The sequence below is a fragment of the Loxodonta africana genome, chromosome 10 (genome assembly GCF_030014295.1).
Source record: "Loxodonta africana isolate mLoxAfr1 chromosome 10, mLoxAfr1.hap2, whole genome shotgun sequence".
Classification (NCBI taxonomy): Eukaryota; Metazoa; Chordata; class Mammalia; order Proboscidea; family Elephantidae; genus Loxodonta; species Loxodonta africana.
This window is the reverse complement of record NC_087351.1, coordinates 86,071,761-86,091,990: the sequence shown is the minus strand read 5'-3', so window position 1 is coordinate 86,091,990 and position 20,230 is coordinate 86,071,761. Positions and strand designations below refer to the sequence as shown.

The window sequence follows — 20,230 nt, the reverse complement described above, 5'->3', positions numbered from 1 at the left end:
TTTTCCAGATGAGGGTCCAGGAAGGCCAGGTAGGGTTGGTTGTCCACACTGACTTCTCCATTGGGCTCTGTATTAGTTATCTATGGCTGTGTAACAAATTACCCCAAAATTTAGCAGCTTAAGACAACAAACATTTATTATCTTACAGTTTCTGTGGGTCAGGAATTCAGGCAGCTTAGCTGGGTGCCTCTGGTTCAAGGTCTTTCAGGAGGTTGTAGCCAAGCTGTTGGCCAGGGCTGAAGGCTCTGTTCACATGGGGGTGGGGAGGATTCACTTCCAAGCTTACTCACATTGTGGTTGGCAGGGCTCAATCCCTATCTGGGGAGTTGCTTCAGGACAAGGCAGCTGGCTTCCCCCAGAGTGAGTGACCCAAGAGAGAGGGAGACAGCACACCCAAGATGGAAGCCACAGTTTTTGTTTTTTAAATAACCTAACCTCACAAGTGACATCACATTATTTCTGCCATATTCTATTGGTTAGAAATGAGTCAATAAGTACAGCCCACATTCAAGGGCAAGGTCTTACACAATGGTGGGAATACCAGGAGGCAGATCACTGGGGGCCACAGAACATGCACTGGGCACTCCAATGCCAGGGTACACCAAAAAATGCCATCCTGTGTAGCAATGTGTGTACAGACATGTATGTCAGGCCTTCATACATTTACATGGTCTGCTAATTATTGCTGGGCATGCAGAAACACTGAATATTCATGAATTGTGATTGAGGATCCTGAATCACAATACCGAACGAAGAAATAGCCTGTGTTTTTTTTTATTCTAGCAAATACAGAGCATCACATGATTGTGTTTAACAGTGTTGGTGACATAGTCTCTCTGCTCCCCTTGATTATGTCATTGGTTGCCTTAAGCAGAACGCACTAAGGAATTACTTCTATCTGTTCCAAAATTGGGGGTGCAGTGGTTAAAGTGCTCAGCTGCTAACAGAAAGGTAGGTGGTTGGAACCCACCAAATGTGGCAATCTGCCTGAGCAAAGATTTAAAGCCTTGGAAACCCTATGGGGTGGTCTACTCTGTCCTGTAGGGTCACTGTGAGTCAGAATTAACTGGATGGCAATGAGTTTTTGGGTTCTAAAATTGTAATGGGCAAGCCCTCCACCATCCCCCCACAATGGTGTGAATATCATGAAAATTTCAGAGCTTCATAATTATTGTGAGTCTAATAAGCATTTATTTCTCATAGCAGTATTATTTTTCTTACACTGTATATTTTGTATTTATTAACGTGCCTTTAATACCTCAGTAGAAATCAGAACTGGCACATAACAGCTGCAACATGGGGGATTTGATGTTGCTAGGAGAACTTCCATCTTTCCACTCCCAATCTTTGGGTGAATCTCTGTGGCTTCCCTTAAGGTATTAAGGCAGACCTGAGGGTCATTTCCCAGATGTCACTTTCCATCAGTTTTACACCAACCTTTCTGAACAAAGCCTTCAGCCAAGACTGTGTCTTCCTGTGCTTTAATAAAAAGATGAAGTATTGAAAGCGGGAGGTTCTGTGGTCTGGCGAAACCTAGTAGAAGCAGTATTTGGGGAAAAGCAGAAAATTAGTGAGCCCTAACTGATGCCTTTGAACCACCTTTTAAAAGGTTTCTATTATTTTCCGGACAAACTACAATGAAGCTAATGTTTCTGTTATGAAAGCTCTCCAGGGCAGTTTCAAATGTCCGCTTTTTTTTTTTTTTTTTTTAAACCACAGGAAGGCTAACCCGGTTCTCTCCGGTCTTCCCAGATCAGGAGTTCTTCCCTGAAGACTGCTTTTTATTTTGCTGTTACTTATCAGAAACCCAAAAGGTGGCTTTTTGTTGTAATTTTTCATACAGTGAGAAAATTTATTTTGGGCGACGACAAATTTTAGCATTACTATTATTTGCCTGTAGGTCCTCTTCTCAGGGCTCCACCCTCCACTCTACCCTCTCAGTCACTTTTGTCCAGAGATGAAACACGGAATGCATCAAAGATATCTTCTGTGAGTTAAAGTATAAACGAAGAGCGGGAAGCCTAGGTAGCAGGCTAGAACAGAAACCATTTGGTAGCCCTAACTTGGGCACTGAAATAGCCCCCTGAAGTGTGCAGTGGTGTGCACTTATAACGGGTGGACATGACAAAGGACAATCGTCCAGACCTTCTCAGGGTATGTGGGTATGGAAGAGCAAACAACTCTGGGAAGGAGACCCGTGTTTTAAGGCCCAGCTTAGGCATTATTTGGCAAACACAGACCACACTCTTCTGAAATGACTTTTCTTGCCCAACTCCAAAGTGAAAAACTCTCTCTCCTCCCCACTCCTTTGTTTATGGGGTGTGTTACTGCAGAAACCCCACCTCCACGGGGTCCCTAGAACTAAGGCCCCCGGGCCCTGATCCCTAATACCACATTACAGACTCAGCTTGTGAACAGTGCACTACCGCACCGCGCCTCCGACCCCACTGGCGCCGCACCTTCTGCAGAGGGGTGCAGGCTCGGCGGCCGACTGTGCATACTGCTCCTGGCTCCCCCACCCCCACCCCGCCCCGCCCCGCCCCGCTGCAGAGGGCGCGCAGAGCTAGGGGAGACGGCTCCGGGCCCGGGGTACGCGGAGCGGGGGCGCGGGCGCGGCGGGCGGCCTCAGGGCCTGGCGCGCCGCCGCGTGAGCGAGCTGCTGGGTCACAGCCCGGGCCGCGCCGCCTGGTCTGCGAGGAAGTGACGACTGCGCCGTCCCTTGAGCAACAAAGTTTGAGTCTGCGGGCCGCGCTCGCCCGAGCCCTGCGTCCTGCGCCCTGCGTCCTGCGCCCTGCGCCCTGCGCCCTGCACCCTCAGATTCGTACGGGGATCCAGAGCCCAGGTGAGTCGCGGGCTCGGCAACCCCTCCCAGCCGCCGGGGCGCCGACGTGGGGTTTGAAAACGTTCTGGGGCTCTGGCTTTGCGGTGCGGAACGGGATGTGGCGGGCGGGGTTGGGCCGGCCGGGGTGCTGGGGCCGCTGCAGGGAGGGCGTGGGGCCCGGAGCTCTACAACCGGGGCCGGGGGTCTGGGGCCCAGCGCGGCACCCCTGTTGTCACTGGTTTGCGGCCGAACTTTAAAACCGCCAGGGCTGCAGCGCGGCCCGCTCCAGGCGCCGTCGGTGAGGGAAGGGGTTCGGGGAAGGGGCTTCCCAGGGCCTGTGTCTGCGGCTCTGCCGGTTGCCCAGCAGCCTGCGCGCCGCCGCCCCCCAGCCCCTGCCCGGTGTTTCCCAGGAAAACGTTCTTTTCCTCTTCGCCGCCCTCGGTGAGGTCGCAGGAAGGAAGTTAAAGGAACTTTCCCCCCACTTTTGTTTGCTCGGCCCTCCAGTGACGAAGAGCAGAGCAACTAGAAAGTTTGGGAAAACAACCCTCCGCCTTTTCAAAAAAACAAAACCTAAATTGCCCCCCCAAAAACCCCTTTAAACAAATCCTCCTGACTCTCCCACCCCTCCCTCTCCTCCCGCCTTGTCCCGCGCCTGACAGCAATCGCTAAGGCCTAACACTTTGCAATTTAGCCATAAAAACTGTCAGCTCACCCACGTACATATGTGAGGGTTTTATATATAAAACTATGAAACCCTCTTGCAGTGGGCTCTAGCGTCTCGTTCTTCTCTATTTTCTAAAACTGCTAGGGCTGCAGGAATGTGCTTGGGAACTTTGGTGGTTGTTTTCCGCCGCCTCGGCAGCCTCGTGGCGCAGGGCTTTTAAAGAACAGCTGAGGAGTTTATGACATCCCTGCAGAGTAACTCCGGCCGGGCGGGTGGCGCCTGGGAGCCCTGGATTTGGGACTGTCCACAACTGTGGCAGCAGCGGCCCGGCGGCGGCGGGGATACGTTGCTGTGTGCAGGAATGTGCGTCCGTGCGGTGGAGACTCCGAGATGGGATGTCTAGAGGTTGAATGGTGCAGTTCCTACTAGCAGCTTCCTGCTGGCCTGTAATTACAGCCTGATTGCACAGTCAGGCATTGTTGGCTTGGATGTTTATACACAGGCCATTGTGCAAGACCTCCGTGGCTGCAAACAAAACGCAGATTTGCATTGCAAACGTTCAGGACAGAACTGGGCCTGAGCCGCAGTCTCCAAGTTCTTTTTGCCCTCTCACGTTCACTAGGTGATTTATTTCCTTGCCTCTCCCTCACCTTTGACAACATGCCAAACAGAGGCGAGGTGGACTCAGGCGGGCTTGGGGTCTAAAGTGCACCTCCCTTTTCAAGATCCTTTCACTGCTCTCTTAGGCAGCCAAGAAACTGTCCCAGGAACTGTACCCTTATTTGTGTCTGTATAAAATGCAGGATGATGTCAGCAGGAAAAGGAGATGGGAGATGGCTATCAACCTCCCTAAACAGGAAAGCTGTTCGAATTAGCAAAATTGCACGGTGGCTGGATTGGGGCCCGATTGCAAACAGGACACGTCAGACCTGTGTGACTGAGCTGATTGCTAAACTTTGAGCCTTGAAGTGCCAGCTGCAGAAACTTAGTAGGTGGGTCCTAATTCCTTTATTGCATTCTAGGCAAAGGGGAAATGCTCAGTGACGAAAGGAAGAGTGCCAGGGCTTTGTGACTGTGTGTTTGGGGTGGGGGCTCACAGAAGAGTGACTCATGCATGCTTTCTCCAGAGGCGCCCCCCAGGCCCACTTACCAAGCAAGACCTGCAGCACACACCAGGGTGAGAGTTCTCACACCTACTGAGGATGCAAGCCAAGCCTGTAAGTGTGGAAAGAAGGCAGACAGGTTCTCCTTTAGGGCCTCAGAGTGGCTAACAGTAGTAGAGGGATTTAAAAAAACACCCAAAAAAAAAAAAAAAAAGTTGCCATCAAGATTCTGATTCATAGCAACCCTAAAGGACAGAGTAGAAGTGCCCCATAGGGTTTCCAAGGAGCGGCTGATGGATTCAAACTGCTGACCTTTTGGTTAGCAGCTGTAGCTCTTAATCACTGAACCACCAGGGCTTTGAGGCACAGTCAAAAAACATGTAATGGATAGGTGCAAGGTCATTTTTCTCACATCCCAAATCTTAGCCCTCTCGCTCCCTGCCCTAGGCAGAAACTGTCACGATGAGTGCTCTGTTCTTTGGTGCTGCTTGTGAGTGGGTGCTATTGCTTTGTGAGTGTCCCAAGGCCCTGTTGAGGGTGCTGTGTGACTTGGTGGTACCACCCCACTGTGGCACATGGGCAGCCTCTGCACACATGGCAGGCACCAATAGGATAGCCCTGGTGCACCGGAGCGCCCCATATCTGGCCTCCTCCCCAAACAAATAACTGAGCTTCACCTAGAGGAAAAATGTTTTGTAGCCTCATGCCAGCTGTGTGTCATGGGCACAGTGACCATTTGTCAAACCGGAATTAGGGCTCAATTCTGGCAGGTACATGTGTGCTTCCAGGGACTCAAGGACAAACATGTGAAATCAGGACAGTTCTGGAAAGGCTGGGGTATGTGGACATGGTTGCCACAGGGAAATGAGGTTTAGAGCAAAACACCACAATAGTAAGAGTCACCGTGGGTTACACAATCCTCTGTTTTAGGTACATTTGAGGTTTTGATGTACTTGACTGACAAGGTCCTGGTTAGCTGCATCACGCAACTAGCGCTGCTTTAGTGGGGGCCTGCTGGAGCCGACTTGGCGACAGCTAACAGCAACTGGTGCCCAGCACTAGTCTTGAAGGGCAGAGGAGAGGAAAGTTCCCTTCTGACCCCAAAGAAAAGAAAGCTAGGCGTTTGGAATCCTTTGTGTTCATAGAGAAACTGCAGAAATTGAAAGTGCCCAAAGGCCCTTCATGAGTGTGAGTCAGGGGAGAGCAGAGGGGAGGGACCATTTTCAAAAGCACAGAGACAGAAAGAAGCAAGGTTCCCTGAAGGTGTTGAGCCACCTGGGGCAGTCACCCTGCTGTAGAAACCTGGCTGATTTTTGTGCATAACTCAGGCCCTTCCCCTTGCTTTGCTCAGCTTTGCCTCTGCATTCACAGAGCCTGCCCCACAGTTGTACCCAACCCAGTCTAAGACAGGAAACTTAATCCTGACTTCCTCTCCCACCTTATGTAAATGATGATTTATGGCTTGAAGTTGCTGCCCAGTTAACTGCCCGGAGCAGCCCTGTTTGCTGCCTCGCTATATATATACAGAATTAGGAGCAATATTTTTAAAAGCTCTGATTCAAAACTTGACAGTTTGTTTTTTTCTTTCTTTTAATCACTTTGTTCTTTTAAGAGGAAAAGTATTGGTGTTAGTTAGGGCGTTTAGTAACTGGCAAAATCCCCAAGGTGCCGCTGCAAGAGGCAGATGGAGGAGTTGCCTGGGAGAGGTAGTCTTAGAATGAAGACCTTTCATGCTATCCAGGCCTGATATTTATATTTCCCTTCATCTGCCTCCTCCTGGCTGCCTTACTTTCGGCGCCACAATCCAGTCTTTTGACATCACAACCAGCCAAAAAAGGAGGCAGAACACGCCTAGCCAAAAGAGGGCATTCCAGACCTTTAAGAAAGCCCTGCAGTTTTCCAGGCACTGTGGTCGGCAATTTTATACAGCAGACTTCTTTCCTTCTCTAAAATGCACACTCCTCTTCATTTTTCCTTCTTACTGAAGCATCCCTTTGTGAGACCCTTCAGCCTTTTTTTCCCTGTCCACATGACACAGGGCAAATACTTTCTGACTTTCTGTCTCAAGTGGCGCTTGGAACACACCCAGGGCTTTGAATAAGCCTTGAATAAAGGGCTGCTCCGTGATCTCACTTAAAATGCCTGCTTGCCCATGGCACTCTCCAGCCCAGAAACCTTCAGTGGCTCCCCACTGCCTACATGGTCAAGACCAAATTCCTAGGCTGGTAGTCAGGACCTTCCACATGGGGGTCTGACCTCCGCTGCTCTCCTGCCCTAACCCTCAGCTCTGACCCAGTGACCCACTCTGTGTTTGTCCAAACAGCTGGCGTGGCAAGCTTTTCCTGGGGCCTGTAATGCCTTACACTTCTAGCCCCGTCCAGGGTCCCCTCCTTCACAGAATTTCCCCTGTCCCAGATGTGGGCCTCCTCCTGGGACTCTGGTAACATCCACTGGGCCCAGTGCTGAGGAAAACTTTGAATCCTGGTCTAAGGATTTCAGCTTCTCCTTTGGGCCATGTCTCCAATCACACCCTTTATTCAGCTCTTGAAATGTGCTTTTGCATGGACAACTGTGATAACTTTTCAACTAAACTGGAAGACCCTGTCCTGCTTTATATGCCTTTGTATTCCCAGGCTGGGTGCTCCACACAATAGCAAATGCTCAGTACATATTTGATGATGATGAAATAAACAGCAGTGGCCGTTAAATATCGTCCACCATGCCCAAGCCAAGCACCGAAGACCATGGTTCCTGGTATTAATTCTGAACATTTGCCCAACCCTGCCTCCTCCCGCCTGTTAGCCTCTGTCTGGCTCTTCCTGGCTTTGCACCTCACTGTTCTGCTCCATTTCCAGCACCACTCCCCCTTGGGTGCCTGACAGTGTCTGCCTAGCACTGGTTCCTCCTTGTCCAGATTTGGGCCTGGTTGACCTGTCTCGGGATGCCCTATGCCTCATTACCGGTTCTGGGTGGAGAGGGTTCATTACCTGGGTCAGCCTAGCCTTCTGAGGGAACTGGACTGATAATGAAGATGTAGGACCAGCTCTCAGGCCAGGCTTGTGAGAAGGGCAAAGAGATGCTTCCCAGTCGGCCTCAGATTTGTTTTGCCCAAACAGGTATTGATCCTATAAAATTCTAAATTCTAAAACTGAGTCTTAGGGAGTGTCTGGGTAGACCTGAACATCAGGCTTGCCTATAAGCATTCTATTGCCTCCACCCAGTTCTCGTGATGTTAATCGAGACCTTGTTTTACAAGTTAGATTCTTTTTTTTAAGATTGAGATATAATTTACATACCGTAAAATGTATCCTATAAGCTAGATTTGTTCTAAAAATTTGTTTTATTTAAAAACAAAACCTGGTAGATTTTTTTCCAGTTTTCTATTCTATATTTAAAAAAAATACATATACAGAGTTCAAAATCGAAAAGATACATTTTACAATGTAAAGTAAGCCTATAAAATAATTTCAATATAGACAAGTGATACTACTGTATGTTGTTCTTGTGTGCTGTTAAGTTGATTCTAACTCATAGCGACCCTATATGACAGAGTAGAATAGCCCCATAGGGTTTCCTAGACTGTAATCTTTTTGTGTGTGTGTGTGCTTTAAATGAAAGTTTACAAACCAGGTCAGCCTCTCATACAAAAATTTGTATACACCTTGGCATGTACTCTTCGTTGCTCTCCCCTTAATGAGGCAGCACACTCCTCTCCACCCTGTATTCCCCATGTCCGTTCAGCCAGCTTCTGTCCCCCTCTGCCTTCTCATCTCCCCTCCAGGCAGGGGCTACCCACATAGTCTCATGTGTCCACTCGCGCCAAGAAGCTGACTCCTCACCAGTGTCATCTTCTATCCAATAGTCCAGTCCAATCCCTGTCTGAAGAGTTGGCTTTGGGAATGGTCCCAGTCTTGTGCCAACAGAAGGCCTGGGGACCATGACCTCTGGGGTCCCTCTAGTCTCAGTCAGACCACTAAATCTGGTCTTTTTATGAGAATTTGAGGTCTGCATCCCACCGCTCTCGTGCTCCATCAGGGATTCTCAGTTGTGTTCCCTGTCAGGGCAGTCACTGGTTATAGCCAGGCACCATCTAGTTCTTCTGGTCTCAGGCTGTTGTAGTCTCTGATTTATGTGGCCCTTTCTGTCTCTGGGGCTCATAATTACCTTGTGTCTTTGGTGTTCTTCATTCTCCTTTGCTCCAGGTGGTTTGAGACCAATTGATGCATCTTAGATGGCCTCTTGCTAACATTTAAGACCCCAGACGCCTAGGCTGTAATCTTTACACAGGCAGATGACTAGATCTTTTCTCCCGTGGAGCTACTGGTGGGTTTGAACCACCAACCTTTCAGTTAGAAGCCGAGCATTTAGCTATTGTGCCACCAGGGCTCCTTATTACTGTGTGTGTGTATATATATATATATATATAAAATAAAAATTAGAAAAATAAATATTCATTTGAGCCTTGAGAGAACAGAAGACCTTCTTAAGAAAGATACAAAGCCCAGAAGCCATAAGAAAATATTGATGTATTTGATTACATAAAACTTTGAAAATGTGAATTTCTCATTTTCCGATGTCCCTGCTCCCATTTCTTCAATTCTCCAGTGTCCCTCTCATAGGCAACTACGATTAGTCATTTCTCAGCTACTTTTCTGGAGATAGTCTCTGAGATAGAAGAAAATATGAATCTATAAACAAATGCTGGTATACTATACACAGGGTTCTACATCTGCTATTTTCACTTAATATATCTTGCGGATTGTTCTATATCATTATATATAGAGCTGCCTCGTTTTTTCCAATGACTAAATTATATTCCACTCTATGGAAATATGATAACTTATTTAACCAGTCTCCTATTGATGAGCTTTTGGGTGGTTTCCAGTCTTTTACTGCATACAATATTGCAGTTAATACGTTGAATTCACTTTTTTTCTGAATTTTATTTATTTTGTTGTTGAGAATATACACAGCAAAACATATACCAATTCAACTGTTTCTGCATGTACAATTCAACGACATTTATGTTCTTCTGAGCTGTGCAACCATTTTCACCCTCCTCTTCTGAGTTGCTTCTCCCTCATTAACATAAATTCACTGCTCCCCCCTGCCCCGCAAGCTTCCTATCTAGTCTTCAATTTGATCCCATATAGATAGTTCTTAAAAGAACATAATGCTCAAGACAGACCTTTTTTACTAGTTAAGCTAAACTGTTGTTCAGTTTTAAGAAGACTTCAGGCGATATTTTTGCTTTAAAGTTTAAAGATTAGCTAAGGGCAATAGTTTCAGGGGTTCGTCAACCCTCCATGGTCCCAGAAAGTCTAAAGCCCATGAGAATTTGAAATTCTGTTCTGTATTTTCCCCCTCTAGATCAGGATTCTTCTATGGAATCCTTGATCAAAGTGTTCAGTAATAGTAACCAGGCACCATCCAGTTCTTCTGGTTTCATGGCAAAGGGCGCAGTTCAGTTCTTCATGGAGGCAATTAGCCACATGTTCCATATCCTCCTCCAGTCCTTGACTCTTCTTCTTCCTCTATTGCTCCAGGTGAATAGAGACCAATTGCTGTGTCTTGGATGGCCACTTGAAAGCTTTTAAGACCCCAGTCACTATGCAACAAACTAGAGACAGAGGAACCGTCCCGGGTCCCAAGATCCCAGTGGTCTCATAAGGGAGCCAGGACAGAGTCACAGAGGAAGGCCCAGGAACACACATGTGGGCCCCTTGCAAAGGCAGTTAACTTTGGGCTGCCTCTCCTCATTGGGCATTTATGGAACAGCTGCAGTGCCCCCAACACTGTATGTAGCACAGGGAGCAAAGCAGGTCCCACCTGGTTCTTCCCCCCAGGAGGCTTATAGTCTAGCTTCTGAGATAGGCACCCAGAAGGAAGAGCTGCCACAGGGTGGATGTGTCACCTGGAGAATGGAATTTGGTGGAGTTGCATTTTCTGGGGGTCAGGTTCTAAAGTCAACATAGAAGGTGAAAAATAAGAATATAATCAAGATTAACCTTGAAAGTCCTTTAGGAAGGTACCGTGTAAGCTACAGACATACTGGCTCTTGATATTTAAATATTTAAATTCATCTTAGTTTGTTCCAGTTGTTCTGGAAGAAGTTGTAGTTTCTAAGGTTGGGCACCAGATGAAGTGGTTGGCTTGCATTTGGGGGCTATGTAGGATGAAAAAATGTGTGTGTTTAAATACTACAATCTCACTCAGCATTTGAGATGCTTACATTGTAGTATCCTCGAGGCTGCAGGAGGCAGGTTCAGTGCTCTGAGCCAACATTCACCCCTGAATAGAAGGGCAGGTTTACAGGGTTATCTCTTCTTGCTCTTCCCTCTTCTCTCTCCTCTTCCCCCCCACATCCTTTCTTTCTCTGCTTTCTTCTGCTAAGCTTGACTATTTAAATTTGCATAAGTAAACGGACGTGTGAAGAGGTACCATTATCAAGTGCCTCATGAGAAGACCATGGGAGCTGTAAGCTAGGAAATAACCATATGGTGTTAAGCAAGAAAGACTCTTAGAATAGGTGAACAGAGTATAATGGAGAAGAAGTCCACAGAGCCAGTTTTTTTTGTAACTTCACTCGGTATATTCACTATAAATTGTCTTTAACCTCTTCTGGGCTTTTGGAAGCAGCCACCTCTCAATTCTTTTACACATCCCTGGTTGGATTTTTTTTTTTTAAATTGAGATGAAATTCATATAACATAAAATTAGCCCTTTTAAATTGTATCATTCAGTGACATTTAGTACATTCACATTGTTGTGCAACTACCACCTACACCAAGTTCCAAAACATTTTCATCACCCCAAAAGAAAACCCATAGCCATTAAGTAGTCAGTCCCTACTCCTCTGTTCCTCCAGCCCCTAGCAACCACCAGTCTGCTTTCTGTCTCTATGGATATACCTATTCTGGATGTTTTATACAAACGGACTCATACAATATGTGACCTTTTGGGTCTGGCTTCTTCTGGTGCACAGAGTGAGCTTTTAACTGCAGCTGTGTCACCTAGGATTGCAGATGAAGGACCTATGCTTTGTGTGGCGCTAGGAGAGGGCAGTACCCATGTGTAGCAGAAAGCTTCTTCAGCCCTAGGGCCTTAGGCCTCCAGGTCCACTCTTCTCCTCTCTTTTTCCTTCTCTCCCCGTCCCCAGCCTCCCTATTGCAGGCCATTGCAAGAGGCCTACAAGGAGTCTACCAGCATGAATCTCTGTTCACTTCTTCCACATCCCAACGGCATATGTTGAGGACAACTTAGAAGCCAACAGCCACTTCTGACTCCCACTCGCACTTGCACTAGAGGTGGTGAAAAGGCTCAGGACTTCCTCCCCCATCTCTCCATGAGGCCATACTGACCTGTCCAGTTGGTATTTAGGATGTGACTTCTTCCTGGGTTATGGAGAAACAAAACAAAACACAAAACCAGTCATAGCGGTAGCAGTGGTAATCCTGTCCATTGTGGTTTACAAGGTGTTTTCCCTCATGTTCTTCATTCTTTCACTCATTCCTGCTACATGCATTTATTGAGCCCCCACTGTGTGCTTGGCTCTGTACTAAATACTGAGGATACAAAGATGAAGAAGATTCAGACTCCCCCTTCAATGCACTCTTAGTCTGTGAGGAAGACAGACATGCACAAAAGCTAGGAGCACTTAAGGGCTATGGTTGTTAATGTGGAAGTATTCAGTCCCTCCTATGCAGAGCAGGGACTGGCCACTTCTGCCAGGGTCAGGGGAGAGAGGAATGTCAGGAAACACCTAGAATGGCCCCACTGCCTTGTATAGTACCTGTGGTTGGTGAATGGAATGCTGTGGAATTAATGAATGAGAAGCTGACATTTGAGCTGGGTCCTGAGAAATGAGTAGGCGTCTACCAGATGGCAAAGGAAATCAGGGCATTCTAGGCACAGGGAACAACTCAGTCAACGCCTGGAGGTATGACACAACGTCTGATCTGGGAACTGCAAGTGGTAGAGTATGGATGGAGCACTGGGTGGGATGGGGGTGCTGAGAGGGGCAGGCAGAGGCCAGCTCACATGCCAGCCGTTTGTATCCAGCCAGAACGGTTGGCACTTATCTTGAAGATAGTAGGGAACAACTGAGAGCTAGATGGGGCGTGTGTGTGTGTGTGTGTGTGTGTGTGTGTGTGAAAGAGAGAGAGAAAGACATGACCAGGTTTTCTTCTTGAAAGCCCATTCAGCAGCAGTTAGAGGATTGACTGGAGATGGAGTAAAATGGGCAGCAAAGAGGAGATCATTGCACTGAAGTCATTGCAGCAAGACAGAGGAAGTCTGAGCCAGAGCAGTTGCTTTGGGAGCAGGGGAAAGGGAGAAGCAGATTAGGAAGCTGTCAAGGGGATCAGTTTGACAGGTCTTGGGGACCTACTAAATGTATAGAGCAAGGGAGAAGTCAAAGGGTTGCCCAGCTTTCTGCTCAAGATACAGGAGAAGGAAGAGGTTTATTTGGGGAAAATAACAAGTCTAATTTGGAAACCCTGGTGGCATAGTGGTTAAGTGCTACAGCTGCTAACCAAAAGGTCGGCAGTTTGAATCCACCAGGTGCTCCTTGGAAACTCTGTGGGGCAGTTCTACTCTGTCCTATAAGGTCATTGTGAGTAGGAATTGACTTGACAGCAGTGGGCTTTTTTTCTTTATTTCAGTTGCTGAAATTGAGTTGGAGTTGGAAGTGTCTGTGGGGCATCTGAGAGAGATATCTAGTGGGCAGTTGGACATATGGGTCTGGGGCAGGAGATTCCCAAGAGATGGCATGGAGGTGTTGTCTCTCTCCCCACATATAATCTTCATTAATTCTAACTGAGTAAAATATCGTCTAAGTACAAATGATTGCTTACTGTGCAGCTGCACCTTCAAGACAAGTTCCAGACAAACCAAGTACCTCCCACTAGCCCCTTCTGTCCATCAGACATTCTGGAGCAGATGTTTAGGAATCACCAGCATATAGAAGGTGGTTGGAGCTAGGGGAGCCGATGATATCATCCAAGACCCAAGGAGAGCATGCAGGGAGAGATGAGGGGATTACCACTGCAGGGGTGTCAGCAGGGGAGCCTGAGAAAGAACTGAGAAAGCATGTTGTCATGGAAGCCAAAGGAGGAGAGAGCTTTACATTTTGTGAAAAGAGGGACCCTGGTTTTGTGTACAATGCAGGACACATGGAAAGTTCTTCATAAATGTTTATGAACATGAGGTGTAATTGATCAACTGTTGATCAGTGGGGGAGCCAAGAAAGAGAAGACTGAAAACAATTATTGATTTATAAGTTAGGATTATTATCGGGGACCTTTGCCAGAGGGGCTTCTCATTTGATTTAACCTCCCTGTGAAATAGGTGGTGTGGGTATCATCTGCCTTGAGCGTCGAAGTGGCATGTCCTAGAAGCCAGGTTTCCTGACTCCAAGTCTGGGGCGCCTTCCCCTGTGCTGGTGGGAGAATAGGGAAGAGCCCAAGGAAACAGTGAGGCCTTTAATTTCTGACATTAATGCCCCATACCTGGGCATGGCCAGACCAGGACCTGGGTAGGTTGTTAGATTCAGCATTTGAGGCATTTGCCCCTACAGCATTAGGTGACTGAATCTACATCCTCTCAGGTGGTGTGGGCATTTTGATTAAACTCTTTTCACAGAGGAAAAGATGGAGGCTTGAGCACAGATGCTGGCCCAGGGGTCAGAGGAGCCAGTATGGAGGTGAAAGGAGATGGTGGAATAGTCAGGGTCTTAGTTATGCAAACAGCAGAAGCTAACCCTGGCTAACTTAAGCGAAATTGTCTGGTGGCTCACCGAAAGGCTGGGGAACAAGGCTCAGAAATCAAACAGGACCGGTGAGAAGTTGGGTGGCTGGAACTAAAGCCCCTGCATGGCATCACCACTGCCAGCAGACCTGGATGCTGCCACCCCCTCCAGGAATGAGTTCTGGACTGTCCCTGCTTTTTATGCCACTCACTCTGGAGGCAAAGCACGGGCTAAGGATCTGATTGGTCCGGCTTAGGCCACATGCCCATGTTGCACCACTGGGTGTCCTGACGAGCAAGGCTGTGGCTGCTACAGCTTCCTGAGCTGGAGGCAGACCTCTGCCTCCCACTTGGACTCAGTGCCAGGTGTACCTGGGAAGTAGGGCACGTGCCAGGTGGGTAAGTGTCCACCATGGAAGCCTGGAGCCCATTCTAGCCCCCAGAATAAGATGGTTGGGCAGTGCTGGATATGAAAGGAGGGAGACGGGGGAATCCTCCTTAGGCCACTGGAAAAAAAATCCACATCTTGATCTTAATCTTTTTGGACATCTTTCCAAATCCTTCAGCCTCCTGTTTGGCTTCAGGATTCTTATATGCACTGGAAATTTGAACATTTCATTTCGTTAGCAATTGGATTTCCCTTCTGGAATCTGAATGATTCCAGTGGAAAAAGGAGGTCATCCTAGCATCTGGATTCTCCCTGTGTATTTGATGCCACTTGGAAAAAACTTCAGCACTGCCTTGTGAGGCCAGAGGCCAAGGCTTGGCTCTCCCTGGCTAACATACTGTTAGAGCTTGAATTCTTTTTCTCCTCTGGAGCTGGGTGAGACCCAGGGCCGTGGGGCCTGTGGGAGGTTGCACTTTGCTTTTCAAACTGGAGGTTGATGTTCTGGCTTCTGGACTGGTTTGTGGGACACTTGAGGTCCTTGGTGTCAAGCTGCTCAGAGCACAGTAGTGGGCATCTCTCCAAGCCTGAAGGAGTAAATTCTGGTGCCTGGGGCTTGGAGTGACCTTACTGAGATGCTCTCCCAATGTCCTGCTTGAGAGAGAGCTAAGAAAGCTAGGCCTTCGTCTGCCTGGGGTTGTCAGCATCTCCAGTACATCGCTGCCCACTTTCCTCATCCATATAATGACAGAGTGTTGGGTTAGGTGAGTGTCAGCTCCCTTCTTGCCCTCAAATTCTCTGGTGTTTGAAATAAGGGCACCTTGACTTAATCTTGGTTATTCAGTTCCAACAACCTTAGACAAAGGAATTAATTTCCTCATAAAAGAAAATGAAAAATACAGTTTTGAACTTACTGGAATCTTTGCTGTGTTGACTACCAATATTCCCAGTCCTTTCCCCAGTGCCTCAAAGTGTGAAGCTGCTGCCTTCACAAAGCTGGTTGTGCCATGGGGTGGATTCTTGCAGTCCTGGACTGGAGGCGATTCTGAGCCTGAGGCTTGGTGACAAAGGTGGGGCCAGGATGGCTCTAGGGAGGGAGGGAGCAGGGCATTCTTGGCCAGTACTGGCTCCGGCATAACCTGCACTGAACTTGCCTGTCTTTATCTGGATGAAATGGAATTGCGTTAAAAGCAGCATTGAAGGGGAAAATAAGTCTCAAAGGACCTTAGTGATTTTACTAAAGCCCAGCTTTAATCACATTGCCCCTCCTAAAAACCTTTGAGAGCTGCCCAAGTCCTGCGGGAGAAACTCCACACTCCATGGAATGGAACACAAGGTCCTTGTCTGAGCCCAGCCCACCTTTCTGTCCTCTTCTCCACCCTCCTTTCCCTTCAAACCAAAAAGCCCATTGCTGTTGAGTCAATTCTGACTCACGGTGATCCCACGTATTACAGAGTAGAACTGCTCCATAGGGTTTTCTTGGCCATAATCTTTATGGAAGCAGATTGCCAGGCCTTTCTCTCCCAGCTAGGTGGATTCAAACTGCCGAATTTTAGATTAGCAGCTGAGCACACCACCCAGAGAGCTCCCCCTTCCCTAGCACAGCCTTGCTGTTCCAGCAGCTCCTCATTGCTCTTTGACGCACTTTTTCACTCTCTGCGCCTTCACTTATTGTTGTTCTCTCTGCCCGTGTTGCCCTCCCTTCCTTTTTACTCCTGGCAGATGCCCACAGGACCCAGCCAGAAGCCGCTTGCCTCCAGGCTGCCTTCCTGAGCTGCCACCTTGGCATTCTGCTATCAAACTTCCCCCACTGTTGGACATTGAGCTAGTTGCGGGTGCACCTGTCTCCTCACTGGCCTAGAAAAGTGCCCGGCACACAGGAGGCATCCCATAATGGAGACTGGAAGGGCACCCTGAGAGGAAGTGAGGGAACAGGACCTGGCCTGGGTAAGGTGCATGTGGTTGGTGAGCCGGGTGTCTGTATAATGGCCCCAAACCTCTCTTAGCTCCTGCTGATGGAATTGCTGTCTTCATAGCTCTGCTGAGTTGTCAGGAGGCCTTGGTGAGGGTGGGTGGGGGTTTGGGGGCACAGAGCCCAGCACTTGGGCCTCCCTCACCCTGAGGAGGATTCTGAGGGGACACTGAGCACCTCCACAGAGAGGTGAGGCAGGCGCCCGTGATGAAGTTTAAAGGTGCCTAAGACTCCCCTTCCCACTTGCTCAAACCCTTGAAGAATGACAAACAGTGGGCTGGCCTTGGAGGAAAAGGAGGACCACTTAGTTTTCACACTCAGCACTGTCTGCTAGTTTTGCCCAGAGAAGGAAATGCAGCCCATGAGAGGGGAGGTTGGGTTCAGCTTAAAATGAGAGCCCTGCTCAAGTCAGGTCACGAGTCAGAGAGGACAGGCTGTGGCTCTTCCTGTTGGAGGGGGAGGAGGAACAGATCCACCTGACAGTAATTGCCACGTGTGGCGGGGGGCCTGGGGTCTCAGTGTGTGTATAAAATGAGGGGGTTAGACTACGTGTTGTCCTTACCTGTTGGAAAATTCCACAAGCCTGTGAATGGAGCCTGGCAAGTGCTATCTGCAACACCCGAACCCCTTATGCTGATGGTGCGTCACACTGGAACCTGTGGTTATCTCTCAAAGGCGCTCCTGCTACTGAATAGTAGTCCAGGGTCTGTCTGTCACTTAGAGAGCATTTCCTTTCTTTCTTTTTTTGTTTTAATTGAGATATAATTCACATATGTACACGTCAACATTTAAAGTGTATAATTCAGTGGCTTTTAATATATTCCGAAGGTTGTACAACCACCTCCACTATGTAATCCCAGAACATTGCGAGCATTTGATGCTCAGGCACTTCTTGGAAGGGACGGTGTAGAGGCTCTGCCTCTGTTTCTGCCTCTACTGGGGCCTTCCTACCCACCCCAGCCCTCTACCATAGAGTCGACCTACCCATGTCCTCCACTCCGCCTCCTTCCTCACCCATCCATAATAAATCCACTGTGTTACCGCCAACGTTCATTCAATCATAGGACGTATACTTCAGATTCCCAACACGCTGAGGAGTAGGGAAAAAGTGGATTTTAAGAGTAGGCCTCGACTGGCAGAACTGGGAGATGTTTATCAGGAAAACTACTTAGGAAAATGTATAAAATGCAGGTAACTCACACATGACAGTATTTTTTTTTGATGTAGAACTTGAAGCCGTAAAAATGTTAAATGTCCTTGCCTATTAATATTATGCTTGAGAATTTATTCTAAAGAAATAATTCTGAAGAGGAAAAGAGCTATATGCACAAAGATATTTATAGCAACATTGTTTAAAATAGCAAAAAACTATGTTTTTTATGTTGTTTTTAGATGCCTTCCAGTCGATTTTAATAGCGACCCCACATGACAGAGTAGACCTGCCCCGTAGGGTTTTCTTGGCTGTAATCTTTACAGAGGTGAATTGCCAGGTCTTTCTCCCATGAAGCCACTGGGTGGGTTCAAACCGCCAACCTTTTGGTTAGCAGCTGAGCATTTAACCATTGTACCACCAAGGCTCAAAAACTATAAACAGCCTAAATGTTCAACACTGTTACTTAATTCATGATACCTGGACTCAGTGGAGTATTATGCCACTGTTAAATTAATATGAAGGTGATGTTAATTCATGGGGAAAAGTTGATGAATTTTAGTGGAAGAACCCCCACAAATATCCACTTAATGGCTACATCAAAACTGATGATAAGGATATATGTACCAGTGCAGTGGTTAACACCTTGACTGCTAACCGAAAGGTCGGCATTTCAAATCCACCAGCTACTCCTTGGAAACCCTATGGGGCAGTTCTAGTCTGTCCTTCAGGGTCACCATCAGTAGGAATCAACTCTACAGCAACAGGTTTTCTTTTTTTTTAGCAACATAAATTGGTATAGTACAAATACTGAATTTAGGTAAAGACGGGATGAATGCAGTATTTGTGTGTGTGAAATTGCTTTAGTAGTTTTTTTTTATGGTATGTACCAAAAAACCAAACCTATTGCCATCAAAGTTGATTCCGACTCTTAGCAACCGTAAAGGACAGAGTAGACCTGCCCCATAGGGTTTCCAAGGCTGTAAATCTTTACGTGGGTTTTTAAAAATCTTTACGAAAGCCGACTGCTGCATCTTTCTCCCATGGAACGGCTGGTGGGTGTGAACTGCTGACCTTTTGGTTAGCAGCCAAGCGCTTTAACCATTGTGCCACCAGAAAAAGGGGGGGGGCAAGGCCTTAACATATCAAAGACTTTGGATCTGGGTGGCAAGGAGGCCAGGGGGAGGGACTCCAAGCCTCCCGTCTGTTACCCCCGGGAAGAAGGAACCGCTCTGTCTTATCAGTGGTCAGCACTGCAGGGGCTGGAGAATTCAGATTGGCTAACTGGGTCTTTTAGCGGGAGACCTGACTTCACAAGCTTGCTGGCTGTATAACTGCTGGGTTCCCAGCATGGACTCTGCCTCCGGTGCTGGATGCTGGTGCTGGCAGACCCCCAGCTGGCCTCTGAGCCCCAGACAATTGTGCACACCTGGGTTTCCAGGGAACCAGCCCTGTGAGCACGTGTGGCCCTTGAGGCTCAGCACCAGCCGCCCACGCACTTCACTGTTGCCTTACACTGCAGGCCCTGGCCACAGGGGGAGTGGGCAAATTTTTTCTCCTGCAGGCTGTGGCCACAGGAAGTGTGTGCTTTGCAACTAACCTGCAGCCCTGGCTAGCCCAGGTTGAGTCCTAGTCAATTAGTGTCTTGGGTGTTTACAGTGTTTTACGTATTTATTATAGTATTGAAACTTAGAGTTGCCCTTTCCTGTTGATCCCAGAGGCCCCCACATCAATCCAATCCACCTCCAGCTTAGCAGACAGGGCCCTTGTTCTTGGCCCTTGGAAGATCAGCTCAAGGGGAGCTTGGGTGATGTGGTGGATTTGATGTCCAGGGAGCTGCTGTCTTCTCTTGGGAGGGACTACATGTGGACTCTCCTTTTGTTTCTGCCTCCTCGGGGGCCTACTCATCCCTCCTTACGCATTCCAGTCCCCATCCTTCCAGCACCTCTGCTGGGACTTGGGACTACAGGATCCTGTGGCCCTGTGGCTGCTCAGCTGACCCTTTTCTGACCACGTTCTCATACGCCTGTGATATCTCAGAACCTCTGGAGGTCTAGCGAATGGCCTTCTCAGCCACCACTCTCCCTGTGTTTAGCGATTTCTTCTCAGTGGAGAACTTCTTGATATGTGGAGTGTCTGTTTGGAGGGTTCATGATCATCCTTTCCCTGTGACTAGCTTGCTCGGGGCAGGACACGGGCACTTCTCGGTGTTGTTTGGAGGCCTGGGGTGGGTGGGAGCTGAGGAGTCCTGGGCGTACCTTGAGTGGGCAGGTTGGAGCCTGCTGAAATAGAAGCCACTGCAGCAGAACGTTTGGGTAGATGTTCAAGCCCTGCTGGGGCCCCGGTTACCTCAAGCATATAGCCATTAAGGCCAAATTCCAGAACTGT

The 20,230-nt window shown here is 48.1% G+C and overlaps 1 protein-coding gene across 1 annotated transcript in view; it reads left to right on the top strand.

Annotated features, from left to right (window-relative positions):
* Positions 1 to 2,714: 2,714 nt before the first annotated feature.
* Positions 2,715 to 20,230, top strand: part of MIDEAS (mitotic deacetylase associated SANT domain protein) — a 72,202-nt gene continuing 54,686 nt past the window's right edge. The window contains exon 1 of the mRNA XM_010588734.3: positions 2,715 to 2,842. The gene's annotated coding sequence lies outside the window, so the exon portion shown is untranslated. The remainder of the gene's footprint in view (positions 2,843 to 20,230) is intronic.